The 24,904-nt window shown below is 42.1% G+C and overlaps 4 non-coding genes across 4 annotated transcripts; all 4 read left to right on the top strand.

Moving 5' to 3' along the window:
* Window positions 1-5,965: 5,965 nt before the first annotated feature.
* On the top strand, window positions 5,966-6,156 carry LOC135753439 (U2 spliceosomal RNA). The gene has a single exon (XR_010533627.1). It is a non-coding gene; the product is annotated as a U2 spliceosomal RNA (small nuclear RNA).
* Window positions 6,157-6,939: 783 nt separating this feature from the next.
* LOC135753538 (U1 spliceosomal RNA) lies at window positions 6,940-7,104 on the top strand. Its single transcript, XR_010533708.1, has one exon. It is a non-coding gene; the product is annotated as a U1 spliceosomal RNA (small nuclear RNA).
* A 14,030-nt stretch (window positions 7,105-21,134) lies between these two features.
* Window positions 21,135-21,325, top strand: LOC135753438 (U2 spliceosomal RNA). The gene has a single exon (XR_010533626.1). It is a non-coding gene; the product is annotated as a U2 spliceosomal RNA (small nuclear RNA).
* A 784-nt stretch (window positions 21,326-22,109) lies between these two features.
* LOC135753526 (U1 spliceosomal RNA) lies at window positions 22,110-22,274 on the top strand. Its single transcript, XR_010533697.1, has one exon. It is a non-coding gene; the product is annotated as a U1 spliceosomal RNA (small nuclear RNA).
* The last annotated feature ends 2,630 nt before the right edge of the window (window positions 22,275-24,904 follow it).

The following is a 24,904-nucleotide window of genomic DNA, read 5'->3' as shown; positions in this document are numbered from 1 at the left end:
CTACGGCTCCTCCTGCTGCTCCACCCCCAGTGAAATCGATCTACCCCTCCTTGCACACACCTAATCCTTATGAGAAAGCCAAAGCCCAAATGAAACAGCCTGTTTTTCAAATCAATAGCGGTGAATTAAATGTAGATGCAGATTTTATTTGTGTGAAAATGTAGTGTGTCTGTGATATAATGAGTCTGTTAAAACCATACATGGGATTAAGCAAAATCTAGCAGAAAGACTGAGGCGAAGCTTTGAAAGAAAAACAACAAATTAGAGAAAAGAGTAGACCAAGTTATTGAATGTGGAAATAGAGATGAACAATTAAAAAAAAAAAAGGACAGAAAATTGTTAAAAGGTGAATGAAACAGATAGATTGTATAAAGGAAAAAAAGATTTAACAAAATGAAGAGGAGTCTTCATCTGATGATGGAAGGTGGTCACAAGATAAATTTTATTTTTAAATTGAAAGGCAATATTTTGCATGGGTCAAGCTGAAACCTTGTGGGCTGATTATTCCCATCCTTTGACATTCAAGAAAGTGAATAAAAGCTGGCAATGAAAAGACAGTGGCAAAAACTGTGTGTGATATCAAAGTGTTGGAGTTACAAAGAGAGAAGTAACTCATAAACTGGACTGAGAACACATTCTATTTGAATGGGATTATACTTAAACTCAAGCAGTGAAGGGGGCACTGCATATGGTCAGAGACATTTACAAGGATGAAACACCAAAAAGACTGAGTGGAATCCAGAAAGAGACTAACAAAGACAATACTGTTCTTGGAGGCAAGAGAAACTGGACAATATTTCACTGGACACTGAACTTTTTCATCTTCATACGGACCTTTGAGTGAAAAAGGGGAAAGAGTAAACAGCCGTTCAATGTTTATTAAAGACCTTGTTACTATAGGGACACAGACAATCTTTATGAGAAAATCAGCTAGACAAATTTAAAGGCTGATAAAGAACTTTGTTGTTAGGTGTGACTACCTGTTCTGAAATCAAATCAGACTCCTATTAATCTGACAGGAAGAAATGCATAGTTGAATTTGGTATCTACAGAGGACGTCAGAACTCCACTGATGGTACTGAGCTAAAAAAGTAAATATATATGGCATAGAACAGCTATGGCAGAAAGGATATTAAAATAGATAAAAGAAATAAATTGAAAAAGAAAAAAGAACACCATAGAACACTATAAAAGGTAAACAAGAAAAGCTGTGACAATAGAAAAATAACTGATTATTGTAACAAACTTTGTATTTAAGGAAATTGCCAGCCCAGACATCATATATGTGCATGAAGGTGTTCACATGGCAGATCTAATCACTGAGGGTGAGCCAAATGATTGGATACCATTGACTGATATATAAATTATTATTATTGTAATTAATTATAATTGTTATACCATTGACTGAAAAAGCAAATAAATTGAGAGATGGTTTGTTCGCGGTACCACTGACAACTACCCCACCGTTATTCACACTGTTTACAGATGGTTGTTGTTTCAGAGCAGCAGATGACACATTGAAGGCAGGCTTTGCTGTGGTTGAGCAAGTTGTGGGTGATTTTGTAACACGACTGAGTGGTAGATTGAAAGGTAAACGGTCAGCAAAGAGAGCTGAAATGACAGCTGTTATCAAAGCCTTGCACTACACTGGTGAAGAGAGGGTGATTGTTTATAGTGAATCTGCATATGTGATTGGTGCAGTATATATGGAACTGCCATATGGCAGATAGGTGGGTTTGAAACCAGGAAAGGCCGGCCTATAGTAAATGCTAGCAAAGCCTGACACATACTACAGGCTGTGAAGGTACCTAATGACGTGGCTGTTGTCAACTGCCTAATAAACCACTTATATCCCCAACCATGGTTTCCCAAGACATAGTTAGATCTGACAAAATTGACAAACACGCACTGGAATTGACATATATTTTCGGGGCTGCTTATCACCCCAATGTTAGAGCAAAGATGAAATACTGAACCTGACTTTGACATTAAAATTTGACTTGACAAAATCTGTGCACAGACAAAAATAACATGGCTTGACGCATTACCAATTGCATTAATGTCTATTCACTTTTCTGTTAACAGGATTCTTGGTTTTACAACCTTTGAATTGTTTACAGGTCGTCAGTTTCCGGGTCCGAGGAACGCCTTGGTGCAGGATCCAATCCTGCCACTAACTAATGCTGTTTATTTCTAGAAACTAACTGCTATGATTGAACATTTTTCCTGCCAGGCTACCAAACAACGAAATTGTGAGAACGACCCAGCTGTTAAAAATGATGATTGGGTTTCTAACAGACACAGGTGTGGACCTGAGGACTCAGGTCCAAGAGAGGGAAAGTGTTGAAAGTGAAAGTGAATCAGCTGGAATACAGAGACACTCACACAACACCAACAACAAAGTCAACAAACACACTGTAAAATTGTGCATAAAAAAGGTGACATTTTTTCCAGCCCAGCAACAGAACCCCTAGCACACTGTGTGAGTGCAGATTGTGCCTATGGAGCAGGTATAGCCGTACAATTCAAAGCGAAGTACGGTACACAAAAGGTTGTAAGACAGAACAAACACACAGGTGAATGTGCAGTTACCCACGAGGATGACGGCAGATTGATTTTTCATTTAATAATAAAACAAAATTGTACTGATTTATCAACATATGAGAATTTTACCTACAGCCTCAGATGTATGAGAGAGTGGTGTGAGAAAGAAAACATAACAAGTGTATCCACTCCCCGGCTGGGGTGTGGCCTGGATAAATTGGATTTCCACAAAGTGCTGGAAATCCTGACAGAAGTGTTTAGAGACCTGAATATCACAATTACCATATATTCATTATAACCTGGGTAACTACATTCCGTATTGACCTTTGAATTTTGATCTTTGAATTTCTTAAGTTTCTTATACAATTCTACAGTATTAATTTCATATTTCATTTTTCTTTTCCTTTTTGAATTTACGATTGTTATTTGAGTATTAGCCAATAGGCATAAGTGTATTTTTTCCACAGAGATGAAGCTATATGCAAATTGGAAGGTTCTGTGGGCCGTAGGAGTTATAACTGCAATTATAGTCACCATAATATTTGGCATAAACAATGGAGATCCCTGTGTAACAGACTGATAGTGTCTGCAATAGAGAAAAAAGAAAATCCACCCAAATACAGCATGCCGCTATTAGGCCTACAGAACCTGGAGGATGATGAGGAGAAAATGTGTGACCTCTTTCAGAGGTCAAGAGAGGGAATTGTGGGATTTTTATGTTGTTTTATTAATCTTGCTACAAAGATGTCCAAATAAGGACTGTGGAAATTGATTTTGTTCCATTTTTATATTTCTTTAATTGATCATTTTATTCTATAAACATTGTGTGTTTCATATATGCACTGAGCTATTATGTAGAAATGAGGTGTTTATGTTTGAGAGTGGAGAGTTACCAGTTTTTGTGTGTGTGCTGCAAGGAGGAATTTAGGAATTTACGACTGGTATCGATCAAGATAAGAGAGAGGCCTGAGGGGGAAAGCAAACAGGCGACTATGTCATTAACTAATGCCTTAATGTTCACAGGATAAAATATGCAATGTATTTCTTACTTAATCAGTATTAATCATTGAATAATTGATGTAGTAAATATAAGATGTTGTCTTTGATAAATGTGTATTAACCAATGAAATGAAGGTTGCATACAGAATAACTTAATGGGGGCAGGGCAGCTCAACCTTGAAGAACAGAATCTCCTGTGTGTGTGTGTGTGTGTGTGTGTGTGTGTGTGTGTGTGTTTTCTTTCCTAACAGATGGTTTTAATAATGATTAAAGTGTTTGCTTAGAAGTAGTATTGCAGTAAAAGATTTAATATGTGTTTATCTATCTAAAGAAGTTAATGTGTGCCTTATTCATATAACCAATTTTACAAATAATAAAATGATGTCATGATATTGAAATATGTTTTACATAATAATCACTTTCATCTTACAGCTTATGTTTTTTATAAATGAATGTTTTATTAATGATTTGTTTCTAAGAAAGCATTATAACATGCTATTCAAAGTGGAGGAGTACTGGAGAGGAACTGCAGGGCTCCCAGGGATGAGAGGAGAACAGTTTGTTTTTCTTTGTCTATGTGTGTCCATCTTTGCCTACAGGCTAAAATTGGGTGTGGTGATGGAGTCAGATGGACGAGGGGAACGGCCTTTGTGGGTGGAGATTTTCTGAAGAAACATCGACGTCACATATTTTATAAATAAGCATGTTACTTCCTGAGCTGGTTGTTCGCTACTTGAGAGGACCCAGCGCTGTTAAACTTTTTCAATCTGATCAATAAATATTTGAACTTAGATATTTGTATCTTGTGCCTTTCCTCTAAATTATGAACATGCAAATGGACGCCTTAAAGTCCAACACTAGACGTGCTTGTTGTGTGCAAGGAGTGCATTTATTTGTAAACTTTTGCTAAATCAAAATGGTTTATTTGTATTTGCTTTTTACCTGGGTTTTATCAGGTTCGCAGTCGGGACATTTTTAATCCATAGTGTATGCATAATTAATTTCAAAGAAATAAGAAGTAAAATGTGTAAGTATTCCTCAAAATGTGCTTTGGACTAAGTCCCCCGTCATCACAGCAAACGGGAGCAGACCCGAATAGGTATGTCTAGTTATTTTATTAAAAATTTCCAGCCGTCTGTAAATTTATGTTTGAAAGAAAAAAGTAAATTAATATCTTACTTACTGTTTTTGTCTTGTTTTCTAGTGAATATCTGACAATGCTTAAATGGAGATACATTTACTTGGTAAGCAAAGTGGCTTAAGATATTATGTATTGTAATAGAAAATTGTTATAAAAACGTTTTGTTTTTGCTGGGAATTCTTGTATATATTTCACAGCTATATAATTAATTATAATAACGCACTTTTTGTTGATAAACATGTTAAAAAATACATTAACACATAATAATGTGGCAACAAATCAAATGTGCATTTAAATGCAACAAGCAAAAATAAATAAATAAAGCAAATGCACGGAAAAGAAACGAGGAATAAAAGAAACACCGCGATTAAAAAAATCAGATCGCATACTTTGTAAAATAATTGAAATAAATTATAAAAATCAACAGGTTTATATTTAAAACAAATAAAAAATATCTGCCAGCGGGGTAAGAAAAATAAACTTAATTCTAGTTTCAACTTAATTCAATAATAAACTCAATTTAGGTTTATTTTTCTTACCCCACTGGCAGATATTTTTACTTGTTTTAAGCCTTAACCTATTACATTTTAGAATTTATTTCAGTAAACAAGACTTAAATTCTAAGCCACTTTGCTTATTAAGTAAATGTATCTCGATTTAAGAATTATTTTTTAACTCGAAAACATTAAGAAAATACTAAGTAAACGAACAAATTGGGATGTTCAAAACACTTAAATATTTTTTTTCACTCTACCCTTCATATTACAGCTGTCGAAAAACCACAGCAACGTTGACAGACCCGGAAGCCATGATACATTAGCAGTTTTTAAAATAAGTTAAATCTAGAATCCTTATTGGTTTTAGATACTTTAAAGCAATGAATGATCTTCTTTCTTTTGAATTGATTTGGTATTATGGAGGAGCTCTGTGTCTGGTTATTGAAGATGATTTGTTCTTTGCTCCTATGTTGGCTTATTTTTTTGTTATTTCCGTTACTATATATATTTTTTTCTTTGTTTTTTCTGATTTGAGGTTATGAAAATGTTTTAATTTGTAATAAAGGTTTTTTGAAAATTCTAAATTCTCTCTATCTCTCTCTCTCTCTCTCTCTCTCATGAGCGTGGATCAGATCCTGCATTAAAACATGAACTTCTGATTTGCTAGCTCAACGTTCTACCTCTGGGTTATACAATGAGAACGTATAGAGTTAAATGCCCGCTAGCCTCCACCCCAAAAGCCAGCGCCTTCGCCGGCTCCCCCTTTGGCTGCGTCTATTCCGGTATCGCTTCTCGGCCTTTTGGCTAAGATCAAGTGTAGTATCTGTTCTTATCAGTTTAATGTCTGATACGTCTCCTATCCGGGGACTATATGTTAAATGGATTTTTGACCTTCGGAAATGGAAGCGGAGCTTGCTCCTTCCACTCCATGCATCAACATGGTATTGCAGTGTTTCCATGAATGGTGCGCTCCCCATCTCGGGGATAAATAAGTCAAGTATAAAAAAAAGAATTTGCTTCTTTTGTGCGTGAATGACGGTGTTTTTTCTAATCCGTGTGTTTTAAAATTGCTGTGATTTCGTTGGCTTTATTGGTTTAACGAAAAGCTTGCGTGGAAATGAACACGCTGATAAAGAAATGTTTTTGTAATGTATTTAATTAATTTCTTTACAAGTTTGCGGAGGTGATACGAGGACGAATTAAACATCCTCGACACAGCTGAAGGCGCAACAAAAGCGAACGAGACCGATTGGAATGTTAAAAACACCTGAAAACTTTTTTCACTACCCTTCATACTACAGCTGTCGAAAAACCACAGCAACGTCGACAGACCTGGAAGCATAGCTGTACTTGTTTAACTCACAACGACAACGGGTAAGTCATTGAGCCCTGTGTTTTTATTTATCCACGTTCTAAAATTGCTATGCTTTCGTTGTTTCTTGATTGCTCTGTACATTTCTTTGTTTCTATTCCACGTAAAGTTACTTTGTAATAACGAAACCATATATTTGAATGCGCAATTTAAATCCATTTGATTTAAATTGTTTCACATATTTCACTCTACACGGTTCAACCGGGCTGGAAACGGAATAAAAACAGGGTAGATCTCGAAGAATGTTTGGTCTCAGACGTGGCTTCGTGCGCTTTCCACCTGGTCACACACAGTAAATTAAATGTTAGTCGGACGGCCTCCGGGGGCGCCGTCGATGTGATCGGTCACAGGAAGATGCGGCCGTCTGGCCTCAAAGGGTGTCGCTCATACTTACCTGGCAGGGGAGACACCATGATCATGAAGGTGGTTCACCCAGGGCGAGGCTCAGCCATTGCACTCCGGTTGGGCTGACCCTTTGCGAATTCCCCAAATGTGGGAATCTCGACTGCAAAATTTCTGATAGTGGGGGACTGCGTTCGCGCTCTCCCCTGACCTTTGTGTTAAAAATAGATTCGCTTGTCGTTTTACGTAAAATCCAAGAGACGTCTAACCACGGCCCAAGAATACATTAGTCATCAAAAAAGCGGCTATTCAACGACTACATAACTTTTAATAGACAGCGAATAAGTGTCTAGGCTAAAACAAGGCTTAATTTGGGCTGTCAGTGAAAATCTAATAGCCGTTTGACCATTCCAAACGAATAGACTAGCCATTAAATAGAACCACAATCAAACGGCTACATGTCTAAGAGCACAAAATAATGCTTAGATGATTCTTTTACTTCCAATATAAGAGTTTCTCGGGAATGGCAATCATCCAAACTAATAAATTATAAAGGCTTTTATAAGAAAATGACAACAGTTAAACAACCTAGACAGCGTTGGGCAATACAAAATGCTAATAAATACAAGACAAATTGAAATATTGTACATGCATGTACATTAAACAAGCCAACAAATCTGCCAATGGGCTACGACAATTTTTCTTGAATTAAGTGTTTATATCTAGATTTGTTTCTTACCCCTTTGGCAGATTTATTTGCTTGTTTTAAGCCCAAATTCTGAGTTTTTTCTCCCTAAAGGCTAGGTTTATTTTCTTAGGGCATTTTGCTCATCAAAAAATGCATCTTATTTTAAGACTTTCTAGATATTTGTATAGTTAAAACAGTTCGAAATAACAAGTAAGAAATGATTTTTTGCAATGTATTCATTCATTCGCTACCCTTCATACTACAGCTGTCGAAAAACCACAGCAACGTCGACAGACCTGGAAGCGTAGCTGTATTTGTTTAACTCACAAAGACAACGGGTAAAGTATTTTCTTGATTACCTAAATGACTTGCTGTAGGAAAATAAGTTTAGGTTTAAGGGGGGAAATACAGTTTAAAGGGATATTTCAATTTATGATGATAATTCTGTCATCATTTACTCATGCATACAGGCTTACAACAACACGAGGATTAGTTTTTTTCTGAGTAACACAAAAGAAGGTATTTTGAGGAATGATGGTAAACCCACAGCAGATAGTCACCATTGACTTCCATAGTAGGAATAAAAAAATATGATGGAATTTAATAGGTACCATCAACCGTGTGCTAACCATCACTTTGCAAAATATTTTCTTCATCATTTATCACGATACTTCCAAAATATTTTTTCCTACTAAGTCAATATTTCATTATTTGCTTTACAAGCTTAAAAATGATGGTGACAGGATTCCATGGTAATCACAAACAGGTAAACAAGTAAAATAATCACTATTTACTTTTAAAAGCATTTTGAAAATTGCTTGCTTATGCTGGGAGTAAAGGTATTTCATGCAAAAGGTATTTCCTCTTTAAAAGGTAATGTATGCTTCTTTTAAAGCTGACACATTTGCCACATTAAAATAACAGAAATGTGTACTGTTTAAACTTTTTGGAGCCGGTGTGTCTGTGTTCTTGGGGCACACATCTACATGTAAAAGCAGAATTGCTTATTATTCTTCTCTATTTCTTGTATAGGTCAATTATGAGTGAAGAACCGTTCACCAAATGAAGACCGCAGCCAGGTGACGGGATCCTGTGGTAATCACAAACAGGTAAACCAGTAAAATAATCATCATTTAATGTTAAAATAATTTTGAAAATTGAAGTTCTGTGTGTTCTTATTGTACTTTATTTATTTCTGCAGGTAAGCACCATACCGTAAGCTTCATTCCCTTTATAACAGGTAAGGTTCATACTGTTTTATTCTTTTGTACTGTTTTATTCGTACTGTTTTAAATCATTCAGTAAATGCAAAGTTAAACTGATGTGTTTTTAATCTAGATTTAAAAGTGTCTACTGTTGAAGCACATCTGATCTCTTCTGAAAGCTGATAATAACTGAATGCTGAGGCACCTTGTTTTGAGTGAACCCTTGTTTTTTCTAAATGACCTGATCCTATTGATCCGAGTAATCGGTTTCATATTCGATTAGCATATCTGTCATGTATTGTAGCCATGAAGTGGTTTTTAAACAAGAAACAGTACTTTTTAAATCCATTGACCATTGCAATAATCGGCCCTGCTGGTGATGAAAGCATGAACAAGTTTCTCTAAGTCCTGTCTTGAGACAAAACCTCTAATTCTGGCAATATTTCTGAGATGGTAGTAAAAGCAGAATTCCTTATTATTTTTCTCTATCTCAGGCTCTACGGCATATATGTCATGATTTTATTTGTCTATTTATATGTCTATTTACAAGGACTGCCTTGGCCAAATGTTATTGTTAATTAATATTGAAGCAGTTATTTAACATAGGTCCTTTGAGTAGTGATTTGTGTAATGATCCATATATCTATTTTTATGTATATTTTTAACTTAGGAATGTGATTTTAAAGCTCATATTTGTTATTGTATGACACCTCTCATGTTATGAAAGTAAAAAATAAATGTATTTTCTGATGTCTTGCATTTCTGTTTTTAAACTGTTAATCCTTATCAAGTGCTATACATTAGAAAGTGGATATAGAGTGAAATGCACACGGTGAATAATGAACGCAGACCTTCAGTGCCGGACCTCTGACCCGCTAACCTCCATCCCGACAGCCAGCGCCTTCTCCGGATGCCATTGCGGTATCGCTTCTCGGCTTTTTGGGTAAGATCGAGTGGACACCGGGGACTACACGTTTAAATGGATTTTTGACCTTCGGCTATGGAAGCGAGGCTTGTTCCGTCCACTCCGTGCATCGACTCTGGCGCTTTCCGGGGACAAATAAGGTGAGTTTAAAATCAGAGTTTGCTTCTTTAGTGCGTGGTTGCCAGTTTGTTTGCCAGTCCGTGGTCCATAATACGTTCCGCGTTCGTGGTCTCTCCATCGCTCAGTACTTTTCTGTGTTTCTATTTTACGTAAAGCTAACACCAAAACGATTGTGGAAGGCGCTATATAGATTGTTCTCAAAGAAAAAAAACGAGAAACAAACCCATGTGAATATGGGTCAAATTATCTAGGCGGAGCACTTCGTTCAAAGAAAAACGCAACAGAATTGTTTGCGTTGAACAAAGACAATGGTGCCTGCAGACATCGAATGTGTATTGTGGATAAAAAATGGCCAGTGGGGTGGGACAATTTTTCTTGAATTAAGTGTTTATGGGAAAAGTTCACGAATTTTTTCTTACCCTGTAGTCAGATTTATTTGCTTGTTTTAAGCATAAAATAACAGGAGAAGAAATTGTGTAGGGGGAGCAGAGGGTTTTTTTTCGTTCAAAGAAAAGCAGCGTGGCACGAATGAATGTTTGGCTGAAATGCTATCGTAATTTCCCCCTTAATTTTCCTTACAAACATGAAACCAGAGAGAAGGGTCAGTTGGCATCGAATAGCACCTTGTATTCGGTGATTGATTGAGGAAAAATATGCGTATGTGTATATATATACTTGTTTTGTTGAACAGAGACAATGGCCGCGTGCTCCAGCGTCACCTATATGCCTATTTCACAAAATGGCGGCTTTGACCGGAAGTAGGGAAGATGTCACGGGGTGACGATCTTTCAGGGCGGAACCAAAAGTTGAGGAAGTTTTGGTTCCGCCCGGATGTTTCCGTCCAGACCGGAAAACGGAAACACCGGACATCCGGCAGATTCACGGAGGCTGTAATCAGCCGATTGGGCACAGCTGTGCCTAGTTGAAGAGATCGCCGGGCAATTGGATGATTATAGTACAGAGAGGAGTATATAAAGCACAGTTAGAACACAGTTAGAGTGCTTAGTGTGTGCTGGGAAACGGAGCTGTGCTCGTTTTTGGACGTGGTGGCTGTCTGTGGTTCTCTCTCTCTCTCTCGTTGCAGTCTTGATTGTGGAGCTGCTGGAGTAAACAGGAAAATCCTATGGGTCGAAAGGAACTTGTTCTAATCAATACTGAAGGAGTAAAGCAGGAAGAAAATTGACCTTCTGGTACAACGTAAACAAAGGCTATTCGCCGTGAGTATACCTTTTTTTTGTGTGGAGTAACTGGCAAAAGTTAACTTGTATAACTATTGGAAACCTCCAGGAGAAGGAGGGCGGCCCTACCCCGATAAGAGTGTGGTGGGCGAGCCGTGAGAAGTCCAACTCCAAACAGCCACCGCAACGAGACTTATTGTGGTCGTATTTCCCATCGCCTTATCGTAGCCCAAGCGCAGTGGAGGACACCGGGCGCTTCCCTTCTTGTGGTGCACTTATAGTGTGGTGAGTGAGACTGTGTAATAAATCTTTTTCACGTTTGGAGTGGTGCTGTGTATTGCCGTGGGTTGCTGTGTGTCTTGTAGACGAAGCCCCGCATCATCCATTTTCTTCCACTGGGCAGAGGACGGAGAGGCCCACGACTACAGAAACCACTGTCACTATAAATAGTGTGCTGTTTCGGAGTACGAAGGAACGCAGACCAAGAGCTGTCAGTGACTGTGAGTAGAACATTGGAAATATTCGTGGTGTAAACTTACCTGTGTCTGTTTTGTCGCAGAGTCAGAGGCGAAAGGGTCCGCCGCCCCCGCGGTCTCTACAAAGGGGCGCCCCTGTCCAGGATTCGATCGGCCTACGGGCAGTGGAGATAGGGCAGCGCTCGACCCGGTGAGGTGGTGTGTGACCTTCGCCCCTCTGCTGACCTACGGAGGAAAACCATACCTACCCAGAAAGCTGTAAACAGCAGAGCCGGTGAGAAATACTCGAAGTCTCAGTAACGGTGTCTTTGTGTCCTAGCGGCCACCTGTGGAGAGAGAGAAGAACGAGAGTGAATAATTGAAGAACAGACCGTGAACGTGATTTCTACCCAGAAAGCTGTAAACAGCAGAGCCGGTGAGAAATACTCGAAGTCCAAGTAACAGTGTCTTTGTGTCTTAGTGGCCGCCTGTGGAGAGAAAGGAAAACGAGAATGAACATGAGGAGAGTGGACTGTGTGAAGATACAGTTGGTGGTGGAGGAGAGCCTAGAGTGGCCATTATTTTAAGTCCCCCGTTTCCCCTTCCCTATTTAATATTTTTAAGTAATTTAATAAAGTATATTTTAATTTTATGCTTACCTTGTGTGTCTGGTCATTGGGGTGGCTTTGGGAATCTCCTCGAGGTGGAGAAAGGGGCGTGACCTTAGTTACATCTGGGTCCACCCCTACCTGTGACAGATTTGGCGTAGTCGGCAGGGCCCCACCTCGAGTTGAGTAACCAAGGTCACCCAATGACGGACAACGCGGGGCCTGCAGCCCCACCCCGTGCCACATCTATTATCATGGGAAGCCCATGGATCCAGAAATATGGAGGAGCAGAGTCGGAGGTACGACTGACCGAATGGAAGGCCCAATTAGAGTACTTGGCCGACTTGCAGGGCCTTAGCGCCGCTCAGCGGCTCCAGTTTGTGTTGAACTCCCTAGAGGGAGAAGCACGGCGAGAGGTACAAGCCGCCCCCGAAGCAATTCGAGCCACCGCCCAGACTGTGTTCCAGTTCCTTACTGAACAATATGGCGACCATACCCCCGTAGCTGTCCTCCGTTCACAATTTTTTAATTGTAAGCAAGGCCCCCGACAACCTATTAGAGCTTTTGCCCTCAGGCTGCGAGAGCAGTTCACTCGCCTGCAGGCCCGACGAGACCATGGGCTAGGAGACGGAGAGACCTTGTTACGCGACCAGTTCCTCCTGGGGATGAAAGAGGGCCCCGTGAGACAAAGTCTGAGGGTCCAGTTTCGACGGGACTCCGGGCTCACCTTTGAGGACCTAAAGAAGGAGGCGCTGGCCTTGGAAGGCGATGAGGTCGAAGTAAGTGAAACCCCTGTATGTGCAGCCGTAAGTGGGAACACCGCAGCACCACCTGAACACGCAGATTGGAAGCAAGCCCTCAGAGTAGAATTGTTGAAAGATGTCCGAGAGCAGATGTCGGAACTATCTAAGGCTCTTCTGGGAGAACTTCGTCAAGGTAGGGCGCAAGAGGAACCGAGGCCGGCACCCCGAGAGCGAGTCTACTCTGAGAGGGGCCGAGAGCCACCGGGGCGCCCGAACCGTTTCAACCGGCCCCGCTTTGAGTGGGATGACCAAGGGCGGCCAATCTGCAATCGTTGTGGAGAACCAGGGCATTATAGCCGTCAGTGTGGGCCTCGCAGGGCATCGGAAGGGGGTTTTTAGGACGACCGGCCACAGTGGGTCGTGTGGCCGGGACCCCTCGAGGAGACCCGGAAAGACGTGATAATTCAAGAGGCCAGATGGTGGGGCATAGCCCAACGGCGGAGGTGAAGGTATGTGGCAAGACAGTACAGTGCCTGGTAGATACAGGCTCTCAAGTGACATTGTTTGCCGAAAGTCTCTCGCAGGAAGTATTCGGGAAGCAGAGAACCCAAGGAGGAGAGGCCCCCTGGCTGACGTTGCGGGGCGCCAACGGCTTAGAGATTCCTTACATTGGCTATCGGCTGGCGGACTTAGAAGTGCATGGGGTGTTAGTTCCCCAAAAAGGGGTGATCATCGTGGAAGACAGGTGTTTGGGAGTCCACCGAGCCCTACTAGGGATGAACGTGCTCTCCGAGTGTTGGGAGGAGTTATTTCGGGCTAGGCCCGGCCCTAGGATCTCCCCTGTTGAGAGGCCCTTATGGGAGCGAGTGGTCGCCGACTGCCGTCGGGTCCAGATGACCCAGGTCCGTAGAGGCCGGGAAGAGGTAGGAAGAGTGATGTGTCGCTATGCTTTATCTATCCCCCCTAGGAGTGAGGCCATGGTGTGGGTGAGAGTGGCTCCCCGAGGAGTTGGCCCCGAAGAGTGGGTATTGGTTGAACCCCACGCTGATTGCCCCCAAGTGGAAGTAGCACGAGGCCTAGCGGCGGTCCACCGGGGGAGGGTCCCTGTAAAGGTTCGAAATGACCATCCCTACCCAGTACACTTACACCGACACCAGCGGCTGGCCCGACTCACGGGGGTTGCACCCCATCAGGTGAGGGAAGAGAGAGATGTTAAGTTCCGTCAGGTGTGCCCCACTGTCATCGAGGTGGCCCTGACGCAGATGGAAGCCCCTTTGAACAACGGGGAGAGGGACGTGCCGAGACACCTGGCAGGTGAGTCCCTGCAAGGGGAAAAGCTGGAACAGGCGCAGACACAAAGACTCCAAGCCCTCCTTCAGAAATGGCAACATGTGTTTGCAAGACACGAGGAGGATTACGGATGCACTAAGGTGGTAGAACATCATATCCCGACTGGAGATGCAGGACCCAGCAGGGAGAGGTACCGGCCGATCCCACCCACTTTGTATACAGAGGTACGCTCACTATTGCAGGGTATGCTGGGGCGGGGCATCGTCCGGGAAAGCAGTAGCCCATGGGCAGCCCCCATCGTACTGGTGCAGAAGAAGTCGGGAGCTTGGAGGTTTTGTGTGGACTATCGTAAGCTCAACCTGGTGACTAAGAAAGACGCTTTTCCCCTACCCCGGATTGAAGACTCCCTGGCGGGTCTCACGCGGTCTGCATGGTACTCCACTCTGGATCTGGCCAGTGGGTATTGGCAGGTGCCAGTGGCCGAGGCCGATAGGAAGAAGACCGCTTTCACGACCCCGTTTGGACTATTCGAGTGGGAACGGATGCCCTTCGGGCTCTGCAACGCCCCAGCCACGTTCCAACGCCTGATGCAGCGCTGTTTGGGAGGTCAGTTAATGGAGTCAGTCTTGGTATATCTAGATGATGTAATTGTGTACTCCCCAGATTTCGATTCCCACCTCCGGCACCTCGAAGAGGTTTTCCAGGCAATGGAGAAATATGGGCTGAAGTTGCAACCCGATAAATGCCATCTGCTGAGGCGAGAGGTCCAGTTCCTGGGTCACGTGGTCAGCGCTGCTGGGGTGGCTGTAGACCCTGGGAAAGTCTCTGCAGTGAGAGATTGGAGTGCGCCCAAGACTGTGAGGCAAGTACGTTCATTTCTGGGGTTTGTGGGATACTACAGACGGTTCATCAAAGATTTTTCCAAGATCGCTAAGCCACTTAACCAGCTGCTGGTCGGTACAGGGCGGAACCGGGGACGGGGATCACCCCCGATTGACTGGGATGAGTCCTGTGAGGGGGCATTTCAGAGATTGAAACAGGAATTGTTACAGGCTCCTATCTTAGCCTATGCAGACTTTACTCAACCATTTATCTTGTATACAGACGCTAGCAACCTGGGGTTGGGGGCGGTCTTGGCCCAACGACAAGCGGGAACAGAACGGGTGATTGCTTATGCAAGCCGAAGCCTCCACCCAGCTGAGAAGAACGATGCCAACTACAGCTCATTTAAACTGGAACTGCTGGCCCTGAAGTGGGCCCTGAGCGAGAAGTTTAAGGACTACCTCTGGGGTGCTAAGGTAACGGTGATTACAGACAATAATCCTTTGGTACATTTACAGACAGCGAAGTTGGGAGCTGTGGAGCAGCGCTGGGTGGCACAACTTGCCAATTTCGAGTATCGACTGCAGTATCGGCCTGGGCGAGAACACACGAATGCGGACGCCTTGTCCCGATTGCCAGAGGCGGACCACCCCGGTTGCCGGGGAGGCAAAGAAGAAGAAAGCCAGAGGGAGGGCTATCTGATAGGGGCCGTGGAGGCCCCCGGAGGCCAGCAGGAGGCGGTACCGGAGAATTGGGGCTGGGACCCCTGTCGGTGGAAAGCGAGGCAGGCCCAGGATCAAGATGTGTGTCAGGTAAAGATGTGGGTGGAGCAGGGCCGACGGCCGACATCGTCTGAGAGGCTGACCCAAACAGAGACGGGAAAAAGACTGCTGGGACAGTGGGACAAGTTGGAACTACAGGAAGGGGTGCTTTGCCGGAAGGTTAGTGACCCAAAACTGGACGAAGAGGTGCGCCAGATCGTGGTGCCCGCCGATCAAGCAGCAGCCTTGGTGTCCGCCTACCATGATCAGCTGGGGCACCAGGGACAGGAACGGACAGTATCGCTGCTGCGCAGGTTCTTCTACTGGCCGGGGCTGGAAGCGTCAGTACGCAGCTTGGTCCAAGCTTGCCCCAGGTGTATGTTGTTTAAATCTCGACGAGAGGCTCGAGCGCCGATGGTGCCCATACATGCCAAAGCCCCCCTCCACATCATGGCGATGGATTTCCTGACACTGGGCCGGCCACAGGACCGCTATCCGAACATCTTAGTAATCACCGACCTGTTTACAAAATACGCATGGGCAGTTCCCACCCTTGATCAGACGGCAAACACCACCGCAACGGCTCTATGGCGGCACGTCTTCCAAACGTTCGGATGTCCAGAGTTCCTGCACTCAGACCAAGGGGCAAATTTCGAATCAAAGGTGATCCGAGAATTATGCCAGCTGTATGGGTGCACGAAGACCCATACGACGTCGTATCACCCTCAAGGAAATGGCTGTTGTGAGAGGTTTAATCAGACCCTGTTGGGGCTCCTAGGGACCCTGGACCAACGGAAGCAGAGCGATTGGGTGAGTGCTCTACCGAATCTTTTGCAAGCTTATAATAACAGCGTTCATAGTACGACGGGGTATGCCCCCACTTATCTGATGTTCGGCAGACATGTGCGGATGCCCACGGACCTGGTCTTGGGAGTGGCCGCTGGCCAAGAGGAAGGGAGCGTGACGGAATGGGCGGGGCGCCACCACCAACGACTACACTTTGCTTACGAGCAGGTATCCCAGAAGATACGGGCTACAGGGGAAAAGAACAAGCGGCTGTACGACCGGACGGCCCGGGACGCCCCCTTGTTGCCAGGAGAGAGAGTCTTGGTACGAGACAATCGGCGGCAAGGCAAAGGAAAGCTGAGTGACCGTTGGGAGCCCATCCCGTACGTAGTCTGCAGGCAACAGAGGCCGGGACAGCCGGTGTATACCATCCGGCCGGAAGGAAAGGCCGGCCCGGAACGTGTGGTGCACCGAAACATGATTCGCCCCTGCCCAAATTATCCCGAGGTCGCGAAGGAGGTAGTGGCAGAACCGGCACCGACGGCCCCCTGGATGGAAGGATGGGCTGTGGTACCAGGCCTACCCGTGGCAGCACCACCCCCGGCCGCCCCAGGAGAGCCAGAGCTAGCACCTGAGCCAGTTGAACCCCCGGCCGCCCAGAGACAAGCAGAGCCGGTACCAGCGCCAGCCGAACCCCCGGCCGCCCAAGGACAACCTGAGGTTGTGCCCGAGCCCGCCGAACCTGACTCCCCTGTGAGGCGCTCCCAACGGGAGAATCGAGGCCGACCCCCTTCCCGTTACGGTGAGTGGACTACTCAAAGGCATTCCAGGGACTGGAATGCATTGGCGGGGGAGGATGTCACGGGGTGACGATCTTTCAGGGCGGAACCAAAAGTTGAGGAAGTTTTGGTTCCGCCCGGATGTTTCCGTCCAGACCGGAAAACGGAAACACCGGACATCCGGCAGATTCACGGAGGCTGTAATCAGCCGATTGGGCACAGCTGTGCCTAGTTGAAGAGATCGCCGGGCAATTGGATGATTATAGTACAGAGAGGAGTATATAAAGCACAGTTAGAACACAGTTAGAGTGCTTAGTGTGTGCTGGGAAACGGAGCTGTGCTCGTTTTTGGACGTGGTGGCTGTCTGTGGTTCTCTCTCTCTCTCTCGTTGCAGTCTTGATTGTGGAGCTGCTGGAGTAAACAGGAAAATCCTATGGGTCGAAAGGAACTTGTTCTAATCAATACTGAAGGAGTAAAGCAGGAAGAAAATTGACCTTCTGGTACAACGTAAACAAAGGCTATTCGCCGTGAGTATACCTTTTTTTGTGTGGAGTAACTGGCAAAAGTTAACTTGTATAACTATTGGAAACCTCCAGGAGAAGGAGGGCGGCCCTACCCCGATAAGAGTGTGGTGGGCGAGCCGTGAGAAGTCCAACTCCAAACAGCCACCGCAACGAGACTTATTGTGGTCGTATTTCCCATCGCCTTATCGTAGCCCAAGCGCAGTGGAGGACACCGGGCGCTTCCCTTGTTGTGGTGCACTTATAGTGTGGTGAGTGAGACTGTGTAATAAATCTTTTTCACGTTTGGAGTGGTGCTGTGTATTGCCGTGGGTTGCTGTGTGTCTTGTAGACGAAGCCCCGCATCATCCATTTTCTTCCACTGGGCAGAGGACGGAGAGGCCCACGACTACAGAAACCACTGTCACTATAAATAGTGTGCTGTTTCGGAGTACGAAGGAACGCAGACCAAGAGCTGTCAGTGACTGTGAGTAGAACATTGGAAATATTCGTGGTGTAAACTTACCTGTGTCTGTTTTGTCGCAGAGTCAGAGGCGAAAGGGTCCGCCGCCCCCGCGGTCTCTACAAAGGGGCGCCCCTGTCCAGGATTCGATCGGCCTACGGGCAGTGGAGATAGGGCAGCGCTCGACCCGGTGAGGTGGTGTGTGACCTTCGCCCCTCTGCTGACCTACGGAGGAAAACCATACCTACCCAGAAAGCTGTAAACAGCAGAGCCGGTGAGAAATACTCGAAGTCTCAGTAACGGTGTCTTTGTGTCCTAGCGGCCACCTGTGGAGAGAGAGAAGAACGAGAGTGAATAATTGAAGAACAGACCGTGAACGTGATTTCTACCCAGAAAGCTGTAAACAGCAGAGCCGGTGAGAAATACTCGAAGTCCAAGTAACAGTGTCTTTGTGTCTTAGTGGCCGCCTGTGGAGAGAAAGGAAAACGAGAATGAACATGAGGAGAGTGGACTGTGTGAAGATACAGTTGGTGGTGGAGGAGAGCCTAGAGTGGCCATTATTTTAAGTCCCCCGTTTCCCCTTCCCTATTTAATATTTTTAAGTAATTTAATAAAGTATATTTTAATTTTATGCTTACCTTGTGTGTCTGGTCATTGGGGTGGCTTTGGGAATCTCCTCGAGGTGGAGAAAGGGGCGTGACCTTAGTTACATCTGGGTCCACCCCTACCTGTGACAAAAACATCGTTCAGGTTGCACCACTACGATGGCCACTCAATATAGTATGGACTGACAGCTGCTTTGTTTTCTCCTACACATGAATTTACTTGTAAAAATAACAATAACAGATATTGTCGATTGGTGTTATATTATTTTTTTAGCATTTCGTATTATCAAAATATATCATATGTTAGACAGCTTATCAATTTTAAATAAAATAACGAGACATACATAACTATTCGTGTCTGCTCCCGTTTATTGTAATGAGTGTGCACATTTGGAGAAATACTTAGACATTTTACTTCTTATTTCTTTAGACTGAATAATTATTTCTTATTAATTCCAAAGTATGCGACCCGATGATCTAATCGTGGTGTATGTGCTATTCCTCGTTTGTTTGCCTGCATCCATTGCTTTACGGCTTGCTTGTTGCGTTTAAATGCACATTTGATTTCTTTACCAGCATTGGATTTAGACCATTCAATGAGAAGAGTTAACAGCGTTTATTATGATTGATAAGCCCTCAACGGAGAATGAGGTCGGCATACATTAAAAGCCTTATTTTGTTTTTATCGTGTGCCTTCCAAAATGTATGCGACGAAACTTAAATCACGCAAAATATGAATGGTAACTAGACGTGCTTGTTGTGTGCAAGGAGTGCATTTATTTGTAAACTTTTGCTAAATCAAAATGGTTTATTTGTATTTGCTTTTTACCTGGGTTTTATCAGGTTCGCAGTCGGGACATTTTTAATCCATAGTGTATGCATAATTAATTTCAAAGAAATAAGAAGTAAAATGTGTAAGTATTCCTCAAAATGTGCTTTGGACTAAGTCCCCCGTCATCACAGCAAACGGGAGCAGACCCGAATAGGTATGGCTAGTTATTTTATTAAAAATTTCCAGCCGTCTGTAAATTTATGTTTGAAAGAAAAAAGTAAATTAATATCTTACTTACTGTTTTTGTCTTGTTTTCTAGTGAATATCTGACAATGCTTAAATGGAGATACATTTACTTGGTAAGCAAAGTGGCTTAAGATATTATGTATTGTAATAGAAAATTGTTATAAAAACGTTTTGTTTTTGCTGGGAATTCTTGTATATATTTCACAGCTATATAATTAATTATAATAACGCACTTTTTGTTGATAAACATGTTAAAAAATACATTAACACATAATAATGTGGCAACAAATCAAATGTGCATTTAAATGCAACAAGCAAAAATAAATAAATAAAGCAAATGCACGGAAAAGAAACGAGGAATAAAAGAAACACCGCGATTAAAAAAATCAGATCGCATACTTTGTAATAATTGAAATAAATTATAAAAATCAACAGGTTTATATTTAAAACAAAAAAAAAATATATGCCAGCGGGGTAAGAAAAATAAACTTAATTCTAGTTTCAACTTAATTCAATAATAAACTCAATTTAGGTTTATTTTTCTTACCCCACTGGCAGATATTTTTACTTGTTTTAAGCCTTAACCTATTACATTTTAGAATTTATTTCAGTAAACAAGACTTAAATTCTAAGCCACTTTGCTTATTAAGTAAATGTATCTCGATTTAAGAATTATTTTTTAACTCGAAAACATTAAGAAAATACTAAGTAAACGAACAAATTGGGATGTTCAAAACACTTAAATATTTTTTTTCACTCTACCCTTCATATTACAGCTGTCGAAAAACCACAGCAACGTTGACAGACCCGGAAGCCATGATACATTAGCAGTTTTTAAAATAAGTTAAATCTAGAATCCTTATTGGTTTTAGATACTTTAAAGCAATGAATGATCTTCTTTCTTTTGAATTGATTTGGTATTATGGAGGAGCTCTGTGTCTGGTTATTGAAGATGATTTGTTCTTTGCTCCTATGTTGGCTTATTTTTTTGTTATTTCCGTTACTATATATATTTTTTTCTTTGTTTTTTCTGATTTGAGGTTATGAAAATGTTTTAATTTGTAATAAAGGTTTTTTGAAAATTCTAAATTCTCTCTATCTCTCTCTCTCTCTCTCTCTCTCTCTCATGAGCGTGGATCAGATCCTGCATTAAAACATGAACTTCTGATTTGCTAGCTCAACGTTCTACCTCTGGGTTATACAATGAGAACGTATAGAGTTAAATGCCCGCTAGCCTCCACCCCAAAAGCCAGCGCCTTCGCCGGCTCCCCCTTTGGCTGCGTCTATTCCGGTATCGCTTCTCGGCCTTTTGGCTAAGATCAAGTGTAGTATCTGTTCTTATCAGTTTAATGTCTGATACGTCTCCTATCCGGGGACTATATGTTAAATGGATTTTTGACCTTCGGAAATGGAAGCGGAGCTTGCTCCTTCCACTCCATGCATCAACATGGTATTGCAGTGTTTCCATGAATGGTGCGCTCCCCATCTCGGGGATAAATAAGTCAAGTATAAAAAAAAGAATTTGCTTCTTTTGTGCGTGAATGACGGTGTTTTTTCTAATCCGTGTGTTTTAAAATTGCTGTGATTTCGTTGGCTTTATTGGTTTAACGAAAAGCTTGCGTGGAAATGAACACGCTGATAAAGAAATGTTTTTGTAATGTATTTAATTAATTTCTTTACAAGTTTGCGGAGGTGATACGAGGACGAATTAAACATCCTCGACACAGCTGAAGGCGCAACAAAAGCGAACGAGACCGATTGGAATGTTAAAAACACCTGAAAACTTTTTTCACTACCCTTCATACTACAGCTGTCGAAAAACCACAGCAACGTCGACAGACCTGGAAGCATAGCTGTACTTGTTTAACTCACAACGACAACGGGTAAGTCATTGAGCCCTGTGTTTTTATTTATCCACGTTCTAAAATTGCTATGCTTTCGTTGTTTCTTGATTGCTCTGTACATTTCTTTGTTTCTATTCCACGTAAAGTTACTTTGTAATAACGAAACCATATATTTGAATGCGCAATTTAAATCCATTTGATTTAAGTTTGTTTTACATATTTCACTCTACACGGTTCAACCGGGCTGGAAACGGAATAAAAACAGGGTAGATCTCGAAGAATGTTTGGTCTCAGACGTGGCTTCGTGCGCTTTCCACCTGGTCACACACAGTAAATGAAATGTTAGTCGGACGGCCTCCGGGGGCGCCGTCGATGTGATCGGTCACAGGAAGATGCGGCCGTCTGGCCTCAAAGGGTGTCGCTCATACTTACCTGGCAGGGGAGACACCATGATCATGAAGGTGGTTCACCCAGGGCGAGGCTCAGCCATTGCACTCCGGTTGGGCTGACCCTTTGCGAATTCCCCAAATGTGGGAATCTCGACTGCAAAATTTCTGATAGTGGGGGACTGCGTTCGCGCTCTCCCCTGACCTTTGTGTTAAAAATAGATTCGCTTGTCGTTTTACGTAAAATCCAAGAGACGTCTAACCACGGCCCAAGAATACATTAGTCATCAAAAAAGCGGCTATTCAACGACTACATAACTTTTAATAGACAGCGAATAAGTGTCTAGGCTAAAACAAGGCTTAATTTGGGCTGTCAGTGAAAATCTAATAGCCGTTTGACCATTCCAAACGAATAGACTAGCCATTAAATAGAACCACAATCAAACGGCTACATGTCTAAGAGCACAAAATAATGCTTAGATGATTCTTTTACTTCCAATATAAGAGGTTCTCGGGAATGGCAATCATCCAAACTAATAAATTATAAAGGCTTTTATAAGAAAATGACAACAGTTAAACAACCTAGACAGCGTTGGGCAATACAAAATGCCAATAAATACAAGACAAATTGAAATATTGTACATGCATGTACATTAAACAAGCCAACAAATCTGCCAATGGGCTACGACAATTTTTCTTGAATTAAGTGTTTATATCTAGATTTGTTTCTTACCCCTTTGGCAGATTTATTTGCTTGTTTTAAGCCCAAATTCGCTTAAATTTTGAGTTTTTTCTCCCTAAAGGCTAGGTTTATTTTCTTAGGGCATTTTGCTCATCAAAAAATGCATCTTATTTTAAGACTTTCTAGATATTTGTATAGTTAAAACAGTTCGAAATAACAAGTAAGAAATGATTTTTTGCAATGTATTCATTCATTCGCTACCCTTCATACTACAGCTGTCGAAAAACCACAGCAACGTCGACAGACCTGGAAGCGTAGCTGTATTTGTTTAACTCACAAAGACAACGGGTAAAGTATTTTCTTGATTACCTAAATGACTTGCTGTAAGAAAATAAGTTTAGGTTTAAGGGGGGGAAATACAGTTTAAAGGGATATTTCAATTTATGATGATAATTCTGTCATCATTTACTCATGCATACAGGCTTACAACAACACGAGGATTAGTTTTTTTCTGAGTAACACAAAAGAAGGTATTTTGAGGAATGATGGTAAACCCACAGCAGATAGTCACCATTGACTTCCATAGTAGGAATAAAAAAATATGATGGAATTTAATAGGTACCATCAACCGTGTGCTAACCATCACTTTGCAAAATATTTTCTTCATCATTTATCACAATACTTCCAAAATATTTTTTCCTACTAAGTCAATATTTCATTATTTGCTTTACAAGCTTAAAAATGATGGTGACAGGATTCCATGGTAATCACAAACAGGTAAACAAGTAAAATAATCACTATTTACTTTTAAAAGCATTTTGAAAATTGCTTGCTTATGCTGGGAGTAAAGGTATTTCATGCAAAAGGTATTTCCTCTTTAAAAGGTAATGTATGCTTCTTTTAAAGCTGACACATTTGCCACATTAAAATAACAGAAATGTGTACTGTTTAAACTTTTTGGAGCCGGTGTGTCTGTGTTCTTGGGGCACACATCTACATGTAAAAGCAGAATTGCTTATTATTCTTCTCTATTTCTTGTATAGGTCAATTATGAGTGAAGAACCGTTCACCAAATGAAGACCGCAGCCAGGTGACGGGATCCTGTGGTAATCACAAACAGGTAAACCAGTAAAATAATCATCATTTAATGTTAAAATAATTTTGAAAATTGAAGTTCTGTGTGTTCTTATTGTACTTTATTTATTTCTGCAGGTAAGCACCATACCGTAAGCTTCATTCCCTTTATAACAGGTAAGGTTCATACTGTTTTATTCTTTTGTACTGTTTTATTCGTACTGTTTTAAATCATTCAGTAAATGCAAAGTTAAACTGATGTGTTTTTAATCTAGATTTAAAAGTGTCTACTGTTGAAGCACATCTGATCTCTTCTGAAAGCTGATAATAACTGAATGCTGAGGCACCTTGTTTTGAGTGAACCCTTGTTTTTTCTAAATGACCTGATCCTATTGATCCGAGTAATCGGTTTCATATTCGATTAGCATATCTGTCATGTATTGTAGCCATGAAGTGGTTTTTAAACAAGAAACAGTACTTTTTAAATCCATTGACCATTGCAATAATCGGCCCTGCTGGTGATGAAAGCATGAACAAGTTTCTCTAAGTCCTGTCTTGAGACAAAACCTCTAATTCTGGCAATATTTCTGAGATGGTAGTAAAAGCAGAATTCCTTATTATTTTTCTCTATCTCAGGCTCTACGGCATATATGTCATGATTTTATTTGTCTATTTATATGTCTATTTACAAGGACTGCCTTGGCCAAATGTTATTGTTAATTAATATTGAAGCAGTTATTTAACATAGGTCCTTTGAGTAGTGATTTGTGTAATGATCCATATATCTATTTTTATGTATATTTTTAACTTAGGAATGTGATTTTAAAGCTCATATTTGTTATTGTATGACACCTCTCATGTTATGAAAGTAAAAAATAAATGTATTTTCTGATGTCTTGCATTTCTGTTTTTAAACTGTTAATCCTTATCAAGTGCTATACATTAGAAAGTGGATATAGAGTGAAATGCACACGGTGAATAATGAACGCAGACCTTCAGTGCCGGACCTCTGACCCGCTAACCTCCATCCCGACAGCCAGCGCCTTCTCCGGATGCCATTGCGGTATCGCTTCTCGG

The sequence above is a fragment of the Paramisgurnus dabryanus genome, chromosome 9, assembly GCF_030506205.2.
Source record: "Paramisgurnus dabryanus chromosome 9, PD_genome_1.1, whole genome shotgun sequence".
Taxonomy (NCBI): domain Eukaryota; kingdom Metazoa; phylum Chordata; class Actinopteri; order Cypriniformes; family Cobitidae; genus Paramisgurnus; species Paramisgurnus dabryanus.
Note: the sequence above shows the minus strand (reverse complement) of the source record. Positions and strands in the feature narration are given on the sequence as shown.